The 23,335-nt window shown below is 42.1% G+C and overlaps 13 non-coding genes across 13 annotated transcripts; all 13 read right to left on the bottom strand.

The window, feature by feature from the left end:
* Positions 1–920: 920 nt before the first annotated feature.
* LOC126254751 (U5 spliceosomal RNA) lies at positions 921–1,039 on the bottom strand. The gene has a single exon (XR_007546393.1). It is a non-coding gene; the product is annotated as a U5 spliceosomal RNA (small nuclear RNA).
* A 953-nt stretch (positions 1,040–1,992) lies between these two features.
* LOC126254534 (small nucleolar RNA U3) lies at positions 1,993–2,199 on the bottom strand. Its single transcript, XR_007546207.1, has one exon. It is a non-coding gene; the product is annotated as a small nucleolar RNA U3 (small nucleolar RNA).
* Positions 2,200–4,595: 2,396 nt separating this feature from the next.
* LOC126254750 (U5 spliceosomal RNA) lies at positions 4,596–4,714 on the bottom strand. The gene has a single exon (XR_007546392.1). It is a non-coding gene; the product is annotated as a U5 spliceosomal RNA (small nuclear RNA).
* A 953-nt stretch (positions 4,715–5,667) lies between these two features.
* LOC126254553 (small nucleolar RNA U3) lies at positions 5,668–5,874 on the bottom strand. Its single transcript, XR_007546224.1, has one exon. It is a non-coding gene; the product is annotated as a small nucleolar RNA U3 (small nucleolar RNA).
* Positions 5,875–8,276: 2,402 nt separating this feature from the next.
* On the bottom strand, positions 8,277–8,395 carry LOC126254748 (U5 spliceosomal RNA). Its single transcript, XR_007546391.1, has one exon. It is a non-coding gene; the product is annotated as a U5 spliceosomal RNA (small nuclear RNA).
* A 953-nt stretch (positions 8,396–9,348) lies between these two features.
* Positions 9,349–9,555, bottom strand: LOC126254533 (small nucleolar RNA U3). The gene has a single exon (XR_007546206.1). It is a non-coding gene; the product is annotated as a small nucleolar RNA U3 (small nucleolar RNA).
* Positions 9,556–11,961: 2,406 nt separating this feature from the next.
* Positions 11,962–12,080, bottom strand: LOC126254747 (U5 spliceosomal RNA). The gene has a single exon (XR_007546390.1). It is a non-coding gene; the product is annotated as a U5 spliceosomal RNA (small nuclear RNA).
* Positions 12,081–13,033: 953 nt separating this feature from the next.
* On the bottom strand, positions 13,034–13,240 carry LOC126254532 (small nucleolar RNA U3). Its single transcript, XR_007546205.1, has one exon. It is a non-coding gene; the product is annotated as a small nucleolar RNA U3 (small nucleolar RNA).
* A 2,392-nt stretch (positions 13,241–15,632) lies between these two features.
* LOC126254746 (U5 spliceosomal RNA) lies at positions 15,633–15,751 on the bottom strand. The gene has a single exon (XR_007546389.1). It is a non-coding gene; the product is annotated as a U5 spliceosomal RNA (small nuclear RNA).
* Positions 15,752–16,704: 953 nt separating this feature from the next.
* Positions 16,705–16,911, bottom strand: LOC126254531 (small nucleolar RNA U3). The gene has a single exon (XR_007546204.1). It is a non-coding gene; the product is annotated as a small nucleolar RNA U3 (small nucleolar RNA).
* Positions 16,912–19,293: 2,382 nt separating this feature from the next.
* On the bottom strand, positions 19,294–19,412 carry LOC126254744 (U5 spliceosomal RNA). Its single transcript, XR_007546388.1, has one exon. It is a non-coding gene; the product is annotated as a U5 spliceosomal RNA (small nuclear RNA).
* A 953-nt stretch (positions 19,413–20,365) lies between these two features.
* On the bottom strand, positions 20,366–20,572 carry LOC126254529 (small nucleolar RNA U3). Its single transcript, XR_007546203.1, has one exon. It is a non-coding gene; the product is annotated as a small nucleolar RNA U3 (small nucleolar RNA).
* A 2,406-nt stretch (positions 20,573–22,978) lies between these two features.
* Positions 22,979–23,097, bottom strand: LOC126254773 (U5 spliceosomal RNA). Its single transcript, XR_007546413.1, has one exon. It is a non-coding gene; the product is annotated as a U5 spliceosomal RNA (small nuclear RNA).
* Positions 23,098–23,335: the final 238 nt, after the last annotated feature.

Raw genomic sequence — 23,335 nt, 5'->3', positions numbered from 1 at the left:
ATTTACTGACCAAAGTCTTCTCAAGCCAAGTATGCACCAGCTCTGTGTATGGCTGGGTCAATCAAGAGCCCCTATCAATTTTACTTAAAAGACAAGCAGCATCAACAACTCACAGGAGGCACTGAACATTTTTACCATTATCTGCACCACCTTCCACTGATTTATTGAAGAAGAAACTGCAAAGTCTGGCCAATTTTGTACACAAGTAATCTTGAAAACATTGGAGTCAACAGCAGATACATAGTTTCCAAGACTGTAGCAAGGAACAACCCTTCAATTTCAAGATTTATCTCTCACTGAGACACATCATACCCAAACTACACCTAGCAGGAAATTGCTACTCAATTCATTTCTAGCTATCTATGTCATATTCAACAACTGTCTCTTTCTCACCTAAATCTTCTACAAAACTGAGTACACTGTTATGAACAAAGAACCAATGCCACATTATGGCAACAAGCCAGTGCCACTAATATCCACTCTATTGAAAACAATTGAAATACTCATCCTGCCCAACTAACCACCATCTTCAGCCCAAATCTCACTCACATCATACCTACAAATCACAAACTTCTGCGGTAAAAATTATTTTGGCTTTCAAAACAAAATCTACTTATCACATACCAGTATTTATTACAAAGACAATCATTCATCATTCACTTCCAAATATCAGCTTATATGCTGTTGTGCAACTGCAGTGCAAGTAAACATTCTCAAATCATCTACAACTGAGGTACGGAAAGGGTTCACCAAGAGTTTGCAGGACAATAAATAGCTCTGTCCCCCTCTCTCTCTCTCTACACAATCGTCTAACACACTGCACACCATTTCAGGCCAAACGTGATCCGCTAATCCACGCCCTTCATTCTCACAACACAATCTACCTCTTGCTACTCACATTACGTTTTACTTGTGATTGTGGCTCAGCAATAGCCGAGCACTACAAAAAATACCTTCTAGACTCATTTAATGTTCCCCTCCACGGAAATCTTTAGTAAAAGGCGAAAGATTTATTCGGTTTGAAGGGAAACCAGAGTGCCGATCAACGCCCTCACTTCAATACTTATGGCTGCTTCTCTATTACTTCTCCGCGAGAACGCCGAAAATTCTTGCCGTCTTGTCTACTTCTCTACCGTCAACAGACTTCCAGTGTCATGCAAGCACACACCCCAAACTAACTGTCAACGCTGAAATAAGTGTCTGCCAACTGTCGTCGCTATTACTCTTTAGATAACTATTTTCATCATTTCTGTCACCATTCAAGCTGCTTCATTACCTCACCTGCCGACAGATGGCAGCACGCATAATTCCTGTCGGCGACCCACCGTCCGACATACAACGTCCGACACACAACTGCCCGCACTGCTCTGCATCTAACACTAATCTCTCTCCTCCCCACCACACTCGTTCACTCAAAAAACTGACAACTAGATAGTTCTTTGTACGCAAAACTAGGCCACATCACACGCAACGTGTATGTAGATGTATGGTGCAAGGGAAATATCCCCCTGCTCCCACACAACTAATTAATACTAGTTGACAACAGAAATAAAATTTCTGTCGATAGTATTTGAACCAGTCTTATTCATTTGCGAATTTCATGCATTCCTTCTTGCAGATAACACTGCCTTGCAAATCACTCAATTCATGTTTGCTAGCCAAACGTGCTCCTCCTAAATGTTTCGTACATCATGCATTAGTGGTGATTATCGAGACTGTGTTGTGTGTCAGCTTTTTATGGTCATCAATTGCACTCTTCTTGTGTTGCTCACTAATTCTTGTAACTCAAAAGTACGTCGTTGTCATCCAAGCCTAGCACTTGGAGCAGGCCAAATCAAATGGCTCGTCCCCGTGCCACTCGAGAAACTTCCACGAGGCTTTCATGACATGTCGCAATCGAAGTCTTTCCACAACCTGTAGCGACATTTCTGCAACGACGCGGGTCCCGATACAAACAGTATGACTTATGCTTCTAATCTATATAATAAAACCACCACTCGGAAAGCGCTATTCCCTTCCCACATCCCTCAGAATGTGGTGAACGATCATCGATTACAACCAAGATGCGATGAATCTTGATCGCAAGCCTCACGCTCAGGGAGAGTGCTACCACTCATCATCGTGGTTACGTCTACTCCAGCGTTGAACTAGAGAGAGTTGAAGACATACTACAGAAATGATCCTGTGAAGTATGATCTTGCTTGCAAGCTATCACCGCTCGCTACTTATGCCACGAGACCGTCAACACGCCCTACGAGAATACGACACATTCTTCACATTTCGCGATTTACTTATCGAAGAATTTCTTAAGCTCAGACATTCTGCAAAGAACCTACTTCTACCCTTACTTGGCCGCAATGATCTCACTCGGCTATTTTTGTGCGCTACCAGTGCTTCTTGCGTTCCGAAATGAGAGACCATTGCCTCAGGCGAGACTGTATGTAAACACCGCTTGCACCTCCGGCCGCTAGATGGGGGCCTGGGGCACATACAGTAGCTTTCTATGGCGCAAGCAGACATGCCAAATAGCCACTGAAAGAGAAACACACAAGAGGGCATTCATAGGACTCTTGTGCTTTCTTTAAAACCGCCTCTCTCTTCGAAAATTTTCGCACCGCACTAGCTTATTCACCTCACCCTAACAGTGCGAACTCTTGTCGATATTTGGCCACTTTCATGCATACTTCCTCTTTCGTTTCACTTTGCGTCTTACTTGATACCCGCCCAAGAGCTGCTGATATACAATACTCGCAATAAATGTGTTTCTCTCTGTACCTCTCGTCGCCTATCACGAGTATTGCTTCTCCTCACATGGCAATTATGAAAACACCCACAGCTAAACAAACACTTCCTTCAAGCGCCACGTCCATACTATCAATCATACACTACTAATTTCACAGCTACTTGCTCCACTAATACATTTCTTATGTCTACTGTTAAACAGATGAAGAATCAAAGTATACAACAAGTCCCTATGAACATCACTGTCAGGACATTTTACAGACCTACGCATACCATGCCAATCTTTATGCTTCAACTATGATGGCCCATGTGCTATGAATAAAGAAATTTCTCATAAAATAACAAATAATCTTACAACTATACAAATACTCCGACAAGCTCCTTACTAAAATGCTAGATGTTTAGCAATCCCCCCCATCATCTCAGAATAATCTCAAGCAGTGCTTTCATCCCATGAGCACTTCTTTGCAAACAAAACCACAAACTACTTTTTATACTAGCTTCCTTGTCACAGTGAACAGGGAACTAATGCTAGTGCCTCAGTTTACTAAAAAGCTTTTTTCGCTTGCAACATATAAACTACCAACTTGAACCTCTGGGATTTTCAAACACACACACACACACACACACACACACACACACACAGAAAACTTAATTCCACAGAAATTTAGGAGTAACAGTGGTTACCTCACATTTTCATACATACTCAAATAGCTACTTCTGTGCACTTCACACAATGTTCTCATCGTGTTCCAACAGAGAACACACTAATCACTATGAATGGATTCTGGTAAAAGAGCATTAAAAAAACGAACAGCCTGATCAAAGTGATTATCTGCACATCCTCTGCCAATAACATGTCACTCTATACCCGAGGGAAACTAAAATGCAGGGAAAGGAGCTTTGTTGTGACCACTGTGTCGGTATTTCATCATTTACTGACCAAAGTCTTCTCAAGCCAAGTATGCACCAGCTCTGTGTATGGCTGGGTCAATCAAGAGCCCCTATCAATTTTACTTAAAAGACAAGCAGCATCAACAACTCACAGGAGGCACTGAACATTTTTACCATTATCTGCACCACCTTCCACTGATTTATTGAAGAAGAAACTGCAAAGTCTGGCCAATTTTGTACACAAGTAATCTTGAAAACATTGGAGTCAACAGCAGATACATAGTTTCCAAGACTGTAGCAAGGAACAACCCTTCAATTTCAAGATTTATCTCTCACTGAGACACATCATACCCAAACTACACCTAGCAGGAAATTGCTACTCAATTCATTTCTAGCTATCTATGTCATATTCAACAACTGTCTCTTTCTCACCTAAATCTTCTACAAAACTGAGTACACTGTTATGAACAAAGAACCAATGCCACATTATGGCAACAAGCCAGTGCCACTAATATCCACTCTATTGAAAACAATTGAAATACTCATCCTGCCCAACTAACCACCATCTTCAGCCCAAATCTCACTCACATCATACCTACAAATCACAAACTTCTGCGGTAAAAATTATTTTGGCTTTCAAAACAAAATCTACTTATCACATACCAGTATTTATTACAAAGACAATCATTCATCATTCACTTCCAAATATCAGCTTATATGCTGTTGTGCAACTGCAGTGCAAGTAAACATTCTCAAATCATCTACAACTGAGGTACGGAAAGGGTTCACCAAGAGTTTGCAGGACAATAAATAGCTCTGTCCCCCTCTCTCTCTCTCTACACAATCGTCTAACACACTGCACGCCATTTCAGGCCAAACGTGATCCGCTAATCCACGCCCTTCATTCTCACAACACAATCTACCTCTTGCTACTCACATTACGTTTTACTTGTGATTGTGGCTCAGCAATAGCCGAGCACTACAAAAAATACCTTCTAGACTCATTTAATGTTCCCCTCCACGGAAATCTTTAGTAAAAGGCGAAAGATTTATTCGGTTTGAAGGGAAACCAGAGTGCCGATCAACGCCCTCACTTCAATACTTATGGCTGCTTCTCTATTACTTCTCCGCGAGAACGCCGAAAATTCTTGCCGTCTTGTCTACTTCTCTACCGTCAACAGACTTCCAGTGTCATGCAAGCACACACCCCAAACTAACTGTCAACGCTGAAATAAGTGTCTGCCAACTGTCGTCGCTATTACTCTTTAGATAACTATTTTCATCATTTCTGTCACCATTCAAGCTGCTTCATTACCTCACCTGCCGACAGATGGCAGCACGCATAATTCCTGTCGGCGACCCACCGTCCGACATACAACGTCCGACACACAACTGCCCGCACTGCTCTGCATCTAACACTAATCTCTCTCCTCCCCACCACACTCGTTCACTCAAAAAACTGACAACTAGATAGTTCTTTGTACGCAAAACTAGGCCACATCACACGCAACGTGTATGTAGATGTATGGTGCAAGGGAAATATCCCCCTGCTCCCACACAACTAATTAATACTAGTTGACAACAGAAATAAAATTTCTGTCGATAGTATTTGAACCAGTCTTATTCATTTGCGAATTTCATGCATTCCTTCTTGCAGATAACACTGCCTTGCAAATCACTCAATTCATGTTTGCTAGCCAAACGTGCTCCTCCTAAATGTTTCGTACATCATGCATTAGTGGTGATTATCGAGACTGTGTTGTGTGTCAGCTTTTTATGGTCATCAATTGCACTCTTCTTGTGTTGCTCACTCATTCTTGTAACTCAAAAGTACGTCGTTGTCATCCAAGCCTAGCACTTGGAGCAGGCCAAATCAAATGGCTCGTCCCCGTGCCACTCGAGAAACTTCCACGAGGCTTTCATGACATGTCGCAATCGAAGTCTTTCCACAACCTGTAGCGACATTTCTGCAACGACGCGGGTCCCGATACCAACAGTATGACTTATGCTTCTAATCTATATAATAAAACCACCACTCGGAAAGCGCTATTCCCTTCGCACATCCCTCAGAATGTGGTGAACGATCATCGATTACAACCAAGATGCGATGAATCTTGATCGCAAGCCTCACGCTCAGGGAGAGTGCTACCACTCATCATCGTGGTTACGTCTACTCCAGCGTTGAACTAGAGAGAGTTGAAGACATACTACAGAAATGATCCTGTGAAGTATGATCTTGCTTGCAAGCTATCACCGCTCGCTACTTATGCCACGAGACCGTCAACACGCCCTACGAGAATACGACACATTCTTCACATTTCGCGATTTACTTATCGAAGAATTTCTTAAGCTCAGACATTCTGCAAAGAACCTACTTCTACCCTTACTTGGCCGCAATGATCTCACTCGGCTATTTTTGTGCGCTACCAGTGCTTCTTGCGTTCCGAAATGAGAGACCATTGCCTCAGGCGAGACTGTATGTAAACACCGCTTGCACCTCCGGCCGCTAGATGGGGGCCTGGGGCACATACAGTAGCTTTCTATGGCGCAAGCAGACATGCCAAATAGCCACTGAAAGAGAAACACACAAGAGGGCATTCATAGGACTCTTGTGCTTTCTTTAAAACCGCCTCTCTCTTCGAAAATTTTCGCACCGCACTAGCTTATTCACCTCACCCTAACAGTGCGAACTCTTGTCGATATTTGGCCACTTTCATGCATACTTCCTCTTTCGTTTCACTTTGCGTCTTACTTGATACCCGCCCAAGAGCTGCTGATATACAATACTCGCAATAAATGTGTTTCTCTCTGTACCTCTCGTCGCCTATCACGAGTATTGCTTCTCCTCACATGGCAATTATGAAAACACCCACAGCTAAACAAACACTTCCTTCAAGCGCCACGTCCATACTATCAATCATACACTACTAATTTCACAGCTACTTGCTCCACTAATACATTTCTTATGTCTACTGTTAAACAGATGAAGAATCAAAGTATACAACAAGTCCCTATGAACATCACTGTCAGGACATTTTACAGACCTACGCATACCATGCCAATCTTTATGCTTCAACTATGATGGCCCATGTGCTATGAATAAAGAAATTTCTCATAAAATAACAAATAATCTTACAACTATACAAATACTCCGACAAGCTCCTTACTAAAATGCTAGATGCTTAGCAATCCCCCCCATCATCTCAGAATAATCTCAAGCAGTGCTTTCATCCCATGAGCACTTCTTTGCAAACAAAACCACAAACTACTTTTTATACTAGCTTCCTTGTCACAGTGAACAGGGAACTAATGCTAGTGCCTCAGTTTACTAAAAAGCTTTTTTCGCTTGCAACATATAAACTACCAACTTGAACCTCTGGGATTTTCAAACACACACACACACACACACACACACACACACACACACAGAAAACTTAATTCCACAGAAATTTAGGAGTAACAGTGGTTACCTCACATTTTCATACATACTCAAATAGCTACTTCTGTGCACTTCACACAATGTTCTCATCGTGTTCCAACAGAGAACACACTAATCACTATGAATGGATTCTGGTAAAAGAGCATTAAAAAAACGAACAGCCTGATCAAAGTGATTATCTGCACATCCTCTGCCAATAACATGTCACTCTATACCCGAGGGAAACTAAAATGCAGGGAAAGGAGCTTTGTTGTGACCACTGTGTCGGTATTTCATCATTTACTGACCAAAGTCTTCTCAAGCCAAGTATGCACCAGCTCTGTGTATGGCTGGGTCAATCAAGAGCCCCTATCAATTTTACTTAAAAGACAAGCAGCATCAACAACTCACAGGAGGCACTGAACATTTTTACCATTATCTGCACCACCTTCCACTGATTTATTGAAGAAGAAACTGCAAAGTCTGGCCAATTTTGTACACAAGTAATCTTGAAAACATTGGAGTCAACAGCAGATACATAGTTTCCAAGACTGTAGCAAGGAACAACCCTTCAATTTCAAGATTTATCTCTCACTGAGACACATCATACCCAAACTACACCTAGCAGGAAATTGCTACTCAATTCATTTCTAGCTATCTATGTCATATTCAACAACTGTCTCTTTCTCACCTAAATCTTCTACAAAACTGAGTACACTGTTATGAACAAAGAACCAATGCCACATTATGGCAACAAGCCAGTGCCACTAATATCCACTCTATTGAAAACAATTGAAATACTCATCCTGCCCAACTAACCACCATCTTCAGCCCAAATCTCACTCACATCATACCTACAAATCACAAACTTCTGCGGTAAAAATTATTTTGGCTTTCAAAACAAAATCTACTTATCACATACCAGTATTTATTACAAAGACAATCATTCATCATTCGCTTCCAAATATCAGCTTATATGCTGTTGTGCAACTGCAGTGCAAGTAAACATTCTCAAATCATCTACAACTGAGGTACGGAAAGGGTTCACCAAGAGTTTGCAGGACAATAAATAGCTCTGTCCCCCTCTCTCTCTCTCTCTCTACACAATCGTCTAACACACTGCACGCCATTTCAGGTCAAACGTGATCCGCTAATTCACGCCCTTCATTCTCACAACACAATCTACCTCTTGCTACTCACATTACGTTTTACTTGTGATTGTGGCTCAGCAATAGCCGAGCACTACAAAAAATACCTTCTAGACTCATTTAATGTTCCCCTCCACGGAAATCTTTAGTAAAAGGCGAAAGATTTATTCGGTTTGAAGGGAAACCAGAGTGCCGATCAACGCCCTCACTTCAATACTTATGGCTGCTTCTCTATTACTTCTCCGCGAGAACGCCGAAAATTCTTGCCGTCTTGTCTACTTCTCTACCGTCAACAGACTTCCAGTGTCATGCAAGCACACACCCCAAACTAACTGTCAACGCTGAAATAAGTGTCTGCCAACTGTCGTCGCTATTACTCTTTAGATAACTATTTTCATCATTTCTGTCACCATTCAAGCTGCTTCATTACCTCACCTGCCGACAGATGGCAGCACGCATAATTCCTGTCGGCGACCCACCGTCCGACATACAACGTCCGACACACAACTGCCCGCACTGCTCTGCATCTAACACTAATCTCTCTCCTCCCCACCACACTCGTTCACTCAAAAAACTGACAACTAGATAGTTCTTTGTACGCAAAACTAGGCCACATCACACGCAACGTGTATGTAGATGTATGGTGCAAGGGAAATATCCCCCTGCTCCCACACAACTAATTAATACTAGTTGACAACAGAAATAAAATTTCTGTCGATAGTATTTGAACCAGTCTTATTCATTTGCGAATTTCATGCATTCCTTCTTGCAGATAACACTGCCTTGCAAATCACTCAATTCATGTTTGCTAGCCAAACGTGCTCCTCCTAAATGTTTCGTACATCATGCATTAGTGGTGATTATCGAGACTGTGTTGTGTGTCAGCTTTTTATGGTCATCAATTGCACTCTTCTTGTGTTGCTCACTCATTCTTGTAACTCAAAAGTACGTCGTTGTCATCCAAGCCTAGCACTTGGAGCAGGCCAAATCAAATGGCTCGTCCCCGTGCCACTCGAGAAACTTCCACGAGGCTTTCATGACATGTCGCAATCGAAGTCTTTCCACAACCTGTAGCGACATTTCTGCAACGACGCGGGTCCCGATACCAACAGTATGACTTATGCTTCTAATCTATATAATAAAACCACCACTCGGAAAGCGCTATTCCCTTCCCACATCCCTCAGAATGTGGTGAACGATCATCGATTACAACCAAGATGCGATGAATCTTGATCGCAAGCCTCACGCTCAGGGAGAGTGCTACCACTCATCATCGTGGTTACGTCTACTCCAGCGTTGAACTAGAGAGAGTTGAAGACATACTACAGAAATGATCCTGTGAAGTATGATCTTGCTTGCAAGCTATCACCGCTCGCTACTTATGCCACGAGACCGTCAACACGCCCTACGAGAATACGACACATTCTTCACATTTCGCGATTTACTTATCGAAGAATTTCTTAAGCTCAGACATTCTGCAAAGAACCTACTTCTACCCTTACTTGGCCGCAATGATCTCACTCGGCTATTTTTGTGCGCTACCAGTGCTTCTTGCGTTCCGAAATGAGAGACCATTGCCTCAGGCGAGACTGTATGTAAACACCGCTTGCACCTCCGGCCGCTAGATGGGGGCCTGGGGCACATACAGTAGCTTTCTATGGCGCAAGCAGACATGCCAAATAGCCACTGAAAGAGAAACACACAAGAGGGCATTCATAGGACTCTTGTGCTTTCTTTAAAACCGCCTCTCTCTTCGAAAATTTTCGCACCGCACTAGCTTATTCACCTCACCCTAACAGTGCGAACTCTTGTCGATATTTGGCCACTTTCATGCATACTTCCTCTTTCGTTTCACTTTGCGTCTTACTTGATACCCGCCCAAGAGCTGCTGATATACAATACTCGCAATAAATGTGTTTCTCTCTGTACCTCTCGTCGCCTATCACGAGTATTGCTTCTCCTCACATGGCAATTATGAAAACACCCACAGCTAAACAAACACTTCCTTCAAGCGCCACGTCCATACTATCAATCATACACTACTAATTTCACAGCTACTTGCTCCACTAATACATTTCTTATGTCTACTGTTAAACAGATGAAGAATCAAAGTATACAACAAGTCCCTATGAACATCACTGTCAGGACATTTTACAGACCTACGCATACCATGCCAATCTTTATGCTTCAACTATGATGGCCCATGTGCTATGAATAAAGAAATTTCTCATAAAATAACAAATAATCTTACAACTATACAAATACTCCGACAAGCTCCTTACTAAAATGCTAGATGCTTAGCAATCCCCCCCATCATCTCAGAATAATCTCAAGCAGTGCTTTCATCCCATGAGCACTTCTTTGCAAACAAAACCACAAACTACTTTTTATACTAGCTTCCTTGTCACAGTGAACAGGGAACTAATGCTAGTGCCTCAGTTTACTAAAAAGCTTTTTTCGCTTGCAACATATAAACTACCAACTTGAACCTCTGGGATTTTCAAACACACACACACACACACACACACACACACACACAGAAAACTTAATTCCACAGAAATTTAGGAGTAACAGTGGTTACCTCACATTTTCATACATACTCAAATAGCTACTTCTGTGCACTTCACACAATGTTCTCATCGTGTTCCAACAGAGAACACACTAATCACTATGAATGGATTCTGGTAAAAGAGCATTAAAAAAACGAACAGCCTGATCAAAGTGATTATCTGCACATCCTCTGCCAATAACATGTCACTCTATACCCGAGGGAAACTAAAATGCAGGGAAAGGAGCTTTGTTGTGACCACTGTGTCGGTATTTCATCATTTACTGACCAAAGTCTTCTCAAGCCAAGTATGCACCAGCTCTGTGTATGGCTGGGTCAATCAAGAGCCCCTATCAATTTTACTTAAAAGACAAGCAGCATCAACAACTCACAGGAGGCACTGAACATTTTTACCATTATCTGCACCACCTTCCACTGATTTATTGAAGAAGAAACTGCAAAGTCTGGCCAATTTTGTACACAAGTAATCTTGAAAACATTGGAGTCAACAGCAGATACATAGTTTCCAAGACTGTAGCAAGGAACAACCCTTCAATTTCAAGATTTATCTCTCACTGAGACACATCATACCCAAACTACACCTAGCAGGAAATTGCTACTCAATTCATTTCTAGCTATCTATGTCATATTCAACAACTGTCTCTTTCTCACCTAAATCTTCTACAAAACTGAGTACACTGTTATGAACAAAGAACCAATGCCACATTATGGCAACAAGCCAGTGCCACTAATATCCACTCTATTGAAAACAATTGAAATACTCATCCTGCCCAACTAACCACCATCTTCAGCCCAAATCTCACTCACATCATACCTACAAATCACAAACTTCTGCGGTAAAAATTATTTTGGCTTTCAAAACAAAATCTACTTATCACATACCAGTATTTATTACAAAGACAATCATTCATCATTCACTTCCAAATATCAGCTTATATGCTGTTGTGCAACTGCAGTGCAAGTAAACATTCTCAAATCATCTACAACTGAGGTACGGAAAGGGTTCACCAAGAGTTTGCAGGACAATAAATAGCTCTGTCCCCCTCTACCCCCCTCTCTCTCTCTCTCTACACAATCGTCTAACACACTGCACGCCATTTCAGGCCAAACGTGATCCGCTAATCCACACCCTTCATTCTCACAACACAATCTACCTCTTGCTACTCACATTACGTTTTACTTGTGATTGTGGCTCAGCAATAGCCGAGCACTACAAAAAATACCTTCTAGACTCATTTAATGTTCCCCTCCACGGAAATCTTTAGTAAAAGGCGAAAGATTTATTCGGTTTGAAGGGAAACCAGAGTGCCGATCAACGCCCTCACTTCAATACTTATGGCTGCTTCTCTATTACTTCTCCGCGAGAACGCCGAAAATTCTTGCCGTCTTGTCTACTTCTCTACCGTCAACAGACTTCCAGTGTCATGCAAGCACACACCCCAAACTAACTGTCAACGCTGAAATAAGTGTCTGACAACTGTCGTCGCTATTACTCTTTAGATAACTATTTTCATCATTTCTGTCACCATTCAAGCTGCTTCATTACCTCACCTGCCGACAGATGGCAGCACGCATAATTCCTGTCGGCGACCCACCGTCCGACATACAACGTCCGACACACAACTGCCCGCACTGCTCTGCATCTAACACTAATCTCTCTCCTCCCCACCACACTCGTTCACTCAAAAAACTGACAACTAGATAGTTCTTTGTACGCAAAACTAGGCCACATCACACGCAACGTGTATGTAGATGTATGGTGCAAGGGAAATATCCCCCTGCTCCCACACAACTAATTAATACTAGTTGACAACAGAAATAAAATTTCTGTCGATAGTATTTGAACCAGTCTTATTCATTTGCGAATTTCATGCATTCCTTCTTGCAGATAACACTGCCTTGCAAATCACTCAATTCATGTTTGCTAGCCAAACGTGCTCCTCCTAAATGTTTCGTACATCATGCATTAGTGGTGATTATCGAGACTGTGTTGTGTGTCAGCTTTTTATGGTCATCAATTGCACTCTTCTTGTGTTGCTCACTAATTCTTGTAACTCAAAAGTACGTCGTTGTCATCCAAGCCTAGCACTTGGAGCAGGCCAAATCAAATGGCTCGTCCCCGTGCCACTCGAGAAACTTCCACGAGGCTTTCATGACATGTCGCAATCGAAGTCTTTCCACAACCTGTAGCGACATTTCTGCAACGACGCGGGTCCCGATACAAACAGTATGACTTATGCTTCTAATCTATATAATAAAACCACCACTCGGAAAGCGCTATTCCCTTCCCACATCCCTCAGAATGTGGTGAACGATCATCGATTACAACCAAGATGCGATGAATCTTGATCGCAAGCCTCACGCTCAGGGAGAGTGCTACCACTCATCATCGTGGTTACGTCTACTCCAGCGTTGAACTAGAGAGAGTTGAAGACATACTACAGAAATGATCCTGTGAAGTATGATCTTGCTTGCAAGCTATCACCGCTCGCTACTTATGCCACGAGACCGTCAACACGCCCTACGAGAATACGACACATTCTTCACATTTCGCGATTTACTTATCGAAGAATTTCTTAAGCTCAGACATTCTGCAAAGAACCTACTTCTACCCTTACTTGGCCGCAATGATCTCACTCGGCTATTTTTGTGCGCTACCAGTGCTTCTTGCGTTCCGAAATGAGAGACCATTGCCTCAGGCGAGACTGTATGTAAACACCGCTTGCACCTCCGGCCGCTAGATGGGGGCCTGGGGCACATACAGTAGCTTTCTATGGCGCAAGCAGACATGCCAAATAGCCACTGAAAGAGAAACACACAAGAGGGCATTCATAGGACTCTTGTGCTTTCTTTAAAACCGCCTCTCTCTTCGAAAATTTTCGCACCGCACTAGCTTATTCACCTCACCCTAACAGTGCGAACTCTTGTCGATATTTGGCCACTTTCATGCATACTTCCTCTTTCGTTTCACTTTGCGTCTTACTTGATACCCGCCCAAGAGCTGCTGATATACAATACTCGCAATAAATGTGTTTCTCTCTGTACCTCTCGTCGCCTATCACGAGTATTGCTTCTCCTCACATGGCAATTATGAAAACACCCACAGCTAAACAAACACTTCCTTCAAGCGCCACGTCCATACTATCAATCATACACTACTAATTTCACAGCTACTTGCTCCACTAATACATTTCTTATGTCTACTGTTAAACAGATGAAGAATCAAAGTATACAACAAGTCCCTATGAACATCACTGTCAGGACATTTTACAGACCTACGCATACCATGCCAATCTTTATGCTTCAACTATGATGGCCCATGTGCTATGAATAAAGAAATTTCTCATAAAATAACAAATAATCTTACAACTATACAAATACTCCGACAAGCTCCTTACTAAAATGCTAGATGCTTAGCAATCCCCCCCATCATCTCAGAATAATCTCAAGCAGTGCTTTCATCCCATGAGCACTTCTTTGCAAACAAAACCACAAACTACTTTTTATACTAGCTTCCTTGTCACAGTGAACAGGGAACTAATGCTAGTGCCTCAGTTTACTAAAAAGCTTTTTTCGCTTGCAACATATAAACTACCAACTTGAACCTCTGGGATTTTCAAACACACACACACACACACACACACACACACACAGAAAACTTAATTCCACAGAAATTTAGGAGTAACAGTGGTTACCTCACATTTTCATACATACTCAAATAGCTACTTCTGTGCACTTCACACAATGTTCTCATCGTGTTCCAACAGAGAACACACTAATCACTATGAATGGATTCTGGTAAAAGAGCATTAAAAAAACGAACAGCCTGATCAAAGTGATTATCTGCACATCCTCTGCCAATAACATGTCACTCTATACCCGAGGGAAACTAAAATGCAGGGAAAGGAGCTTTGTTGTGACCACTGTGTCGGTATTTCATCATTTACTGACCAAAGTCTTCTCAAGCCAAGTATGCACCAGCTCTGTGTATGGCTGGGTCAATCAAGAGCCCCTATCAATTTTACTTAAAAGACAAGCAGCATCAACAACTCACAGGAGGCACTGAACATTTTTACCATTATCTGCACCACCTTCCACTGATTTATTGAAGAAGAAACTGCAAAGTCTGGCCAATTTTGTACACAAGTAATCTTGAAAACATTGGAGTCAACAGCAGATACATAGTTTCCAAGACTGTAGCAAGGAACAACCCTTCAATTTCAAGATTTATCTCTCACTGAGACACATCATACCCAAACTACACCTAGCAGGAAATTGCTACTCAATTCATTTCTAGCTATCTATGTCATATTCAACAACTGTCTCTTTCTCACCTAAATCTTCTACAAAACTGAGTACACTGTTATGAACAAAGAACCAATGCCACATTATGGCAACAAGCCAGTGCCACTAATATCCACTCTATTGAAAACAATTGAAATACTCATCCTGCCCAACTAACCACCATCTTCAGCCCAAATCTCACTCACATCATACCTACAAATCACAAACTTCTGCGGTAAAAATTATTTTGGCTTTCAAAACAAAATCTACTTATCACATACCAGTATTTATTACAAAGACAATCATTCATCATTCACTTCCAAATATCAGCTTATATGCTGTTGTGCAACTGCAGTGCAAGTAAACATTCTCAAATCATCTACAACTGAGGTACGGAAAGGGTTCACCAAGAGTTTGCAGGACAATAAATAGCTCTGTCCCCCTCTCTCTCTCTCTACACAATCGTCTAACACACTGCACGCCATTTCAGGCCAAACGTGATCCGCTAATCCACGCCCTTCATTCTCACAACACAATCTACCTCTTGCTACTCACATTACGTTTTACTTGTGATTGTGGCTCAGCAATAGCCGAGCACTACAAAAAATACCTTCTAGACTCATTTAATGTTCCCCTCCACGGAAATCTTTAGTAAAAGGCGAAAGATTTATTCGGTTTGAAGGGAAACCAGAGTGCCGATCAACGCCCTCACTTCAATACTTATGGCTGCTTCTCTATTACTTCTCCGCGAGAACGCCGAAAATTCTTGCCGTCTTGTCTACTTCTCTACCGTCAACAGACTTCCAGTGTCATGCAAGCACACACCCCAAACTAACTGTCAACGCTGAAATAAGTGTCTGCCAACTGTCGTCGCTATTACTCTTTAGATAACTATTTTCATCATTTCTGTCACCATTCAAGCTGCTTCATTACCTCACCTGCCGACAGATGGCAGCACGCATAATTCCTGTCGGCGACCCACCGTCCGACATACAACGTCCGACACACAACTGCCCGCACTGCTCTGCATCTAACACTAATCTCTCTCCTCCCCACCACACTCGTTCACTCAAAAAACTGACAACTAGATAGTTCTTTGTACGCAAAACTAGGCCACATCACACGCAACGTGTATGTAGATGTATGGTGCAAGGGAAATATCCCCCTGCTCCCACACAACTAATTAATACTAGTTGACAACAGAAATAAAATTTCTGTCGATAGTATTTGAACCAGTCTTATTCATTTGCGAATTTCATGCATTCCTTCTTGCAGATAACACTGCCTTGCAAATCACTCAATTCATGTTTGCTAGCCAAACGTGCTCCTCCTAAATGTTTCGTACATCATGCATTAGTGGTGATTATCGAGACTGTGTTGTGTGTCAGCTTTTTATGGTCATCAATTGCACTCTTCTTGTGTTGCTCACTCATTCTTGTAACTCAAAAGTACGTCGTTGTCATCCAAGCCTAGCACTTGGAGCAGGCCAAATCAAATGGCTCGTCCCCGTGCCACTCGAGAAACTTCCACGAGGCTTTCATGACATGTCGCAATCGAAGTCTTTCCACAACCTGTAGCGACATTTCTGCAACGACGCGGGTCCCGATACCAACAGTATGACTTATGCTTCTAATCTATATAATAAAACCACCACTCGGAAAGCGCTATTCCCTTCCCACATCCCTCAGAATGTGGTGAACGATCATCGATTACAACCAAGATGCGATGAATCTTGATCGCAAGCCTCACGCTCAGGGAGAGTGCTACCACTCATCATCGTGGTTACGTCTACTCCAGCGTTGAACTAGAGAGAGTTGAAGACATACTACAGAAATGATCCTGTGAAGTATGATCTTGCTTGCAAGCTATCACCGCTCGCTACTTATGCCACGAGACCGTCAACACGCCCTACGAGAATACGACACATTCTTCACATTTCGCGATTTACTTATCGAAGAATTTCTTAAGCTCAGACATTCTGCAAAGAACCTACTTCTACCCTTACTTGGCCGCAATGATCTCACTCGGCTATTTTTGTGCGCTACCAGTGCTTCTTGCGTTCCGAAATGAGAGACCATTGCCTCAGGCGAGACTGTATGTAAACACCGCTTGCACCTCCGGCCGCTAGATGGGGGCCTGGGGCACATACAGTAGCTTTCTATGGCGCAAGCAGACATGCCAAATAGCCACTGAAAGAGAAACACACAAGAGGGCATTCATAGGACTCTTGTGCTTTCTTTAAAACCGCCTCTCTCTTCGAAAATTTTCGCACCGCACTAGCTTATTCACCTCACCCTAACAGTGCGAACTCTTGTCGATATTTGGCCACTTTCATGCATACTTCCTCTTTCGTTTCACTTTGCGTCTTACTTGATACCCGCCCAAGAGCTGCTGATATACAATACTCGCAATAAATGTGTTTCTCTCTGTACCTCTCGTCGCCTATCACGAGTATTGCTTCTCCTCACATGGCAATTATGAAAACACCCACAGCTAAACAAACACTTCCTTCAAGCGCCACGTCCATACTATCAATCATACACTACTAATTTCACAGCTACTTGCTCCACTAATACATTTCTTATGTCTACTGTTAAACAGATGAAGAATCAAAGTATACAACAAGTCCCTATGAACATCACTGTCAGGACATTTTACAGACCTACGCATACCATGCCAATCTTTATGCTTCAACTATGATGGCCCATGTGCTATGAATAAAGAAATTTCTCATAAAATAACAAATAATCTTACAACTATACAAATACTCCGACAAGCTCCTTACTAAAATGCTAGATGCTTAGCAATCCCCCCCATCATCTCAGAATAATCTCAAGCAGTGCTTTCATCCCATGAGCACTTCTTTGCAAACAAAACCACAAACTACTTTTTATACTAGCTTCCTTGTCACAGTGAACAGGGAACTAATGCTAGTGCCTCAGTTTACTAAAAAGCTTTTTTCGCTTGCAACATATAAACTACCAACTTGAACCTCTGGGATTTTCAAACACACACACACACACACACACAGAAAACTTAATTCCACAGAAATTTAGGAGTAACAGTGGTTACCTCACATTTTCATACATACTCAAATAGCTACTTCTGTGCACTTCACACAATGTTCTCATCGTGTTCCAACAGAGAACACACTAATCACTATGAATGGATTCTGGTAAAAGAGCATTAAAAAAACGAACAGCCTGATCAAAGTGATTATCTGCACATCCTCTGCCAATAACATGTCACTCTATACCCGAGGGAAACTAAAATGCAGGGAAAGGAGCTTTGTTGTGACCACTGTGTCGGTATTTCATCATTTACTGACCAAAGTCTTCTCAAGCCAAGTATGCACCAGCTCTGTGTATGGCTGGGTCAATCAAGAGCCCCTTTCAATTTTACTTAAAAGACAAGCAGCATCAACAACTCACAGGAGGCACTGAACATTTTTACCATTATCTGCACCACCTTCCACTGATTTATTGAAGAAGAAACTGCAAAGTCTGGCCAATTTTGTACACAAGTAATCTTGAAAACATTGGAGTCAACAGCAGATACATAGTTTCCAAGACTGTAGCAAGGAACAACCCTTCAATTTCAAGATTTATCTCTCACTGAGACACATCATACCCAAACTACACCTAGCAGGAAATTGCTACTCAATTCATTTCTAGCTATCTATGTCATATTCAACAACTGTCTCTTTCTCACCTAAATCTTCTACAAAACTGAGTACACTGTTATGAACAAAGAACCAATGCCACATTATGGCAACAAGCCAGTGCCACTAATATCCACTCTATTGAAAACAATTGAAATACTCATCCTGCCCAACTAACCACCATCTTCAGCCCAAATCTCACTCACATCATACCTACAAATCACAAACTTCTGCGGTAAAAATTATTTTGGCTTTCAAAACAAAATCTACTTATCACATACCAGTATTTATTACAAAGACAATCATTCATCATTCGCTTCCAAATATCAGCTTATATGCTGTTGTGCAACTGCAGTGCAAGTAAACATTCTCAAATCATCTACAACTGAGGTACGGAAAGGGTTCACCAAGAGTTTGCAGGACAATAAATAGCTCTGTCCCCCTCTCTCTCTCTCTACACAATCGTCTAACACACTGCACGCCATTTCAGGCCAAACGTGATCCGCTAATCCACGCCCTTCATTCTCACAACACAATCTACCTCTTGCTACTCACATTACGTTTTACTTGTGATTGTGGCTCAGCAATAGCCGAGCACTACAAAAAATACCTTCTAGACTCATTTAATGTTCCCCTCCACGGAAATCTTTAGTAAAAGGCGAAAGATTTATTCGGTTTGAAGGGAAACCAGAGTGCCGATCAACGCCCTCACTTCAATACTTATGGCTTCTTCTCTATTACTTCTCCGCGAGAACGCCGAAAATTCTTGCCGTCTTGTCTACTTCTCTACCGTCAACAGACTTCCAGTGTCATGCAAGCACACACCCCAAACTAACTGTCAACGCTGAAATAAGTGTCTGCCAACTGTCGTCGCTATTACTCTTTAGATAACTATTTTCATCATTTCTGTCACCATTCAAGCTGCTTCATTACCTCACCTGCCGACAGATGGCAGCACGCATAATTCCTGTCGGCGACCCACCGTCCGACATACAACGTCCGACACACAACTGCCCGCACTGCTCTGCATCTAACACTAATCTCTCTCCTCCCCACCACACTCGTTCACTCAAAAAACTGACAACTAGATAGTTCTTTGTACGCAAAACTAGGCCACATCACACGCAACGTGTATGTAGATGTATGGTGCAAGGGAAATATCCCCCTGCTCCCACACAACTAATTAATACTAGTTGACAACAGAAATAAAATTTCTGTCGATAGTATTTGAACCAGTCTTATTCATTTGCGAATTTCATGCATTCCTTCTTGCAGATAACACTGCCTTGCAAATCACTCAATTCATGTTTGCTAGCCAAACGTGCTCCACCTAAATGTTTCGTACATCATGCATTAGTGGTGATTATCGAGACTGTGTTGTGTGTCAGCTTTTTATGGTCATCAATTGCACTCTTCTTGTGTTGCTCACTCATTCTTGTAACTCAAAAGTACGTCGTTGTCATCCAAGCCTAGCACTTGGAGCAGGCCAAATCAAATGGCTCGTCCCCGTGCCACTCGAGAAACTTCCACGAGGCTTTCATGACATGTCGCAATCGAAGTCTTTCCACAACCTGTAGCGACATTTCTGCAACGACGCGGGTCCCGATACCAACAGTATGACTTATGCTTCTAATCTATATAATAAAACCACCACTCGGAAAGCGCTATTCCCTTCCCACATCCCTCAGAATGTGGTGAACGATCATCGATTACAACCAAGATGCGATGAATCTTGATCGCAAGCCTCACGCTCAGGGAGAGTGCTACCACTCATCATCGTGGTTACGTCTACTCCAGCGTTGAACTAGAGAGAGTTGAAGACATACTACAGAAATGATCCTGTGAAGTATGATCTTGCTTGCAAGCTATCACCGCTCGCTACTTATGCCACGAGACCGTCAACACGCCCTACGAGAATACGACACATTCTTCACATTTCGCGATTTACTTATCGAAGAATTTCTTAAGCTCAGACATTCTGCAAAGAACCTACTTCTACCCTTACTTGGCCGCAATGATCTCACTCGGCTATTTTTGTGCGCTACCAGTGCTTCTTGCGTTCCGAAATGAGAGACCATTGCCTCAGGCGAGACTGTATGTAAACACCGCTTGCACCTCCGGCCGCTAGATGGGGGCCTGGGGCACATACAGTAGCTTTCTATGGCGCAAGCAGACATGCCAAATAGCCACTGAAAGAGAAACACACAAGAGGGCATTCATAGGACTCTTGTGCTTTCTTTAAAACCGCCTCTCTCTTCGAAAATTTTCGCACCGCACTAGCTTATTCACCTCACCCTAACAGTGCGAACTCTTGTCGATATTTGGCCACTTTCATGCATACTTCCTCTTTCGTTTCACTTTGCGTCTTACTTGATACCCGCCCAAGAGCTGCTGATATACAATACTCGCAATAAATGTGTTTCTCTCTGTACCTCTCGTCGCCTATCACGAGTATTGCTTCTCCTCACATGGCAATTATGAAAACACCCACAGCTAAACAAACACTTCCTTCAAGCGCCACGTCCATACTATCAATCATACACTACTAATTTCACAGCTACTTGCTCCACTAATACATTTCTTATGTCTACTGTTAAACAGATGAAGAATCAAAGTATACAACAAGTCCCTATGAACATCACTGTCAGGACATTTTACAGACCTACGCATACCATGCCAATCTTTATGCTTCAACTATGATGGCCCATGTGCTATGAATAAAGAAATTTCTCATAAAATAACAAATAATCTTACAACTATACAAATACTCCGACAAGCTCCTTACTAAAATGCTAGATGTTTAGCAATCCCCCCCATCATCTCAGAATAATCTCAAGCAGTGCTTTCATCCCATGAGCACTTCTTTGCAAACAAAACCACAAACTACTTTTTATACTAGCTTCCTTGTCACAGTGAACAGGGAACTAATGCTAGTGCCTCAGTTTACTAAAAAGCTTTTTTCGCTTGCAACATATAAACTACCAACTTGAACCTCTGGGATTTTCAAACACACACACACACACACACACACACACACACAGAAAACTTAATTCCACAGAAATTTAGGAGTAACAGTGGTTACCTCACATTTTCATACATACTCAAATAGCTACTTCTGTGCACTTCACACAATGTTCTCATCGTGTTCCAACAGAGAACACACTAATCACTATGAATGGATTCTGGTAAAAGAGCATTAAAAAAACGAACAGCCTGATCAAAGTGATTATCTGCACATCCTCTGCCAATAACATGTCACTCTATACCCGAGGGAAACTAAAATGCAGGGAAAGGAGCTTTGTTGTGACCACTGTGTCGGTATTTCATCATTTACTGACCAAAGTCTTCTCAAGCCAAGTATGCACCAGCTCTGTGTATGGCTGGGTCAATCAAGAGCCCCTTTCAATTTTACTTAAAAGACAAGCAGCATCAACAACTCACAGGAGGCACTGAACATTTTTACCATTATCTGCACCACCTTCCACTGATTTATTGAAGAAGAAACTGCAAAGTCTGGCCAATTTTGTACACAAGTAATCTTGAAAACATTGAAGTCAACAGCAGATACATAGTTTCCAAGACTGTAGCAAGGAACAACCCTTCAATTTCAAGATTTATCTCTCACTGAGACACATCATACCCAAACTACACCTAGCAGGAAATTGCTACTCAATTCATTTCTAGCTATCTATGTCATATTCGACAACTGTCTCTTTCTCACCTAAATCTTCTACAAAACTGAGTACACTGTTATGAACAAAGAACCAATGCCACATTATGGCAACAAGCCAGTGCCACTAATATCCACTCTATTGAAAACAATTGAAATACTCATCCTGCCCAACTAACCACCATCTTCAGCCCAAATCTCACTCACATCATACCTACAAATCACAAACTTCTGCGGTAAAAATTATTTTGGCTTTCAAAACAAAATCTACTTATCACATACCAGTATTTATTACAAAGACAATCATTCATCATTCGCTTCCAAATATCAGCTTATATGCTGTTGTGCAACTGCAGTGCAAGTAAACATTCTCAAATCATCTACAACTGAGGTACGGAAAGGGTTCACCAAGAGTTTGCAGGACAATAAATAGCTCTGTCCCCCTCTACCCCCCTCTCTCTCTCTCTCTCTACACAATCGTCTAACACACTGCACGCCATTTCAGGCCAAACGTGATCCGCTAATCCACACCCTTCATTTTCACAACACAATCTACCTCTTGCTACTCACATTACGTTTTACTTGTGATTGTGGCTCAGCAATAGCGGAGCACTACAAAAAATACCTTCTAGACTCATTTAATGTTCCCCTCCACGGAAATCTTTAGTAAAAGGCGAAAGATTTATTCGGTTTGAAGGGAAACCAGAGTGCCGATCAACGCCCTCACTTCAATACTTATGGCTGCTTCTCTATTACTTCTCCGCGAGAACGCCGAAAATTCTTGCCGTCTTGTCTACTTCTCTACCGTCAACAGACTTCCAGTGTCATGCAAGCACACACCCCAAACTAACTGTCAACGCTGAAATAAGTGTCTGCCAACTGTCGTCGCTATTACTCTTTAGATAACTATTTTCATCATTTCTGTCACCATTCAAGCTGCTTCATTACC

This window comes from Schistocerca nitens, chromosome 4 (assembly GCF_023898315.1).
Source record: "Schistocerca nitens isolate TAMUIC-IGC-003100 chromosome 4, iqSchNite1.1, whole genome shotgun sequence".
In the NCBI taxonomy this organism is placed as follows: domain Eukaryota; kingdom Metazoa; phylum Arthropoda; class Insecta; order Orthoptera; family Acrididae; genus Schistocerca; species Schistocerca nitens.
Note: the sequence above shows the minus strand (reverse complement) of the source record. Positions and strands in the feature narration are given on the sequence as shown.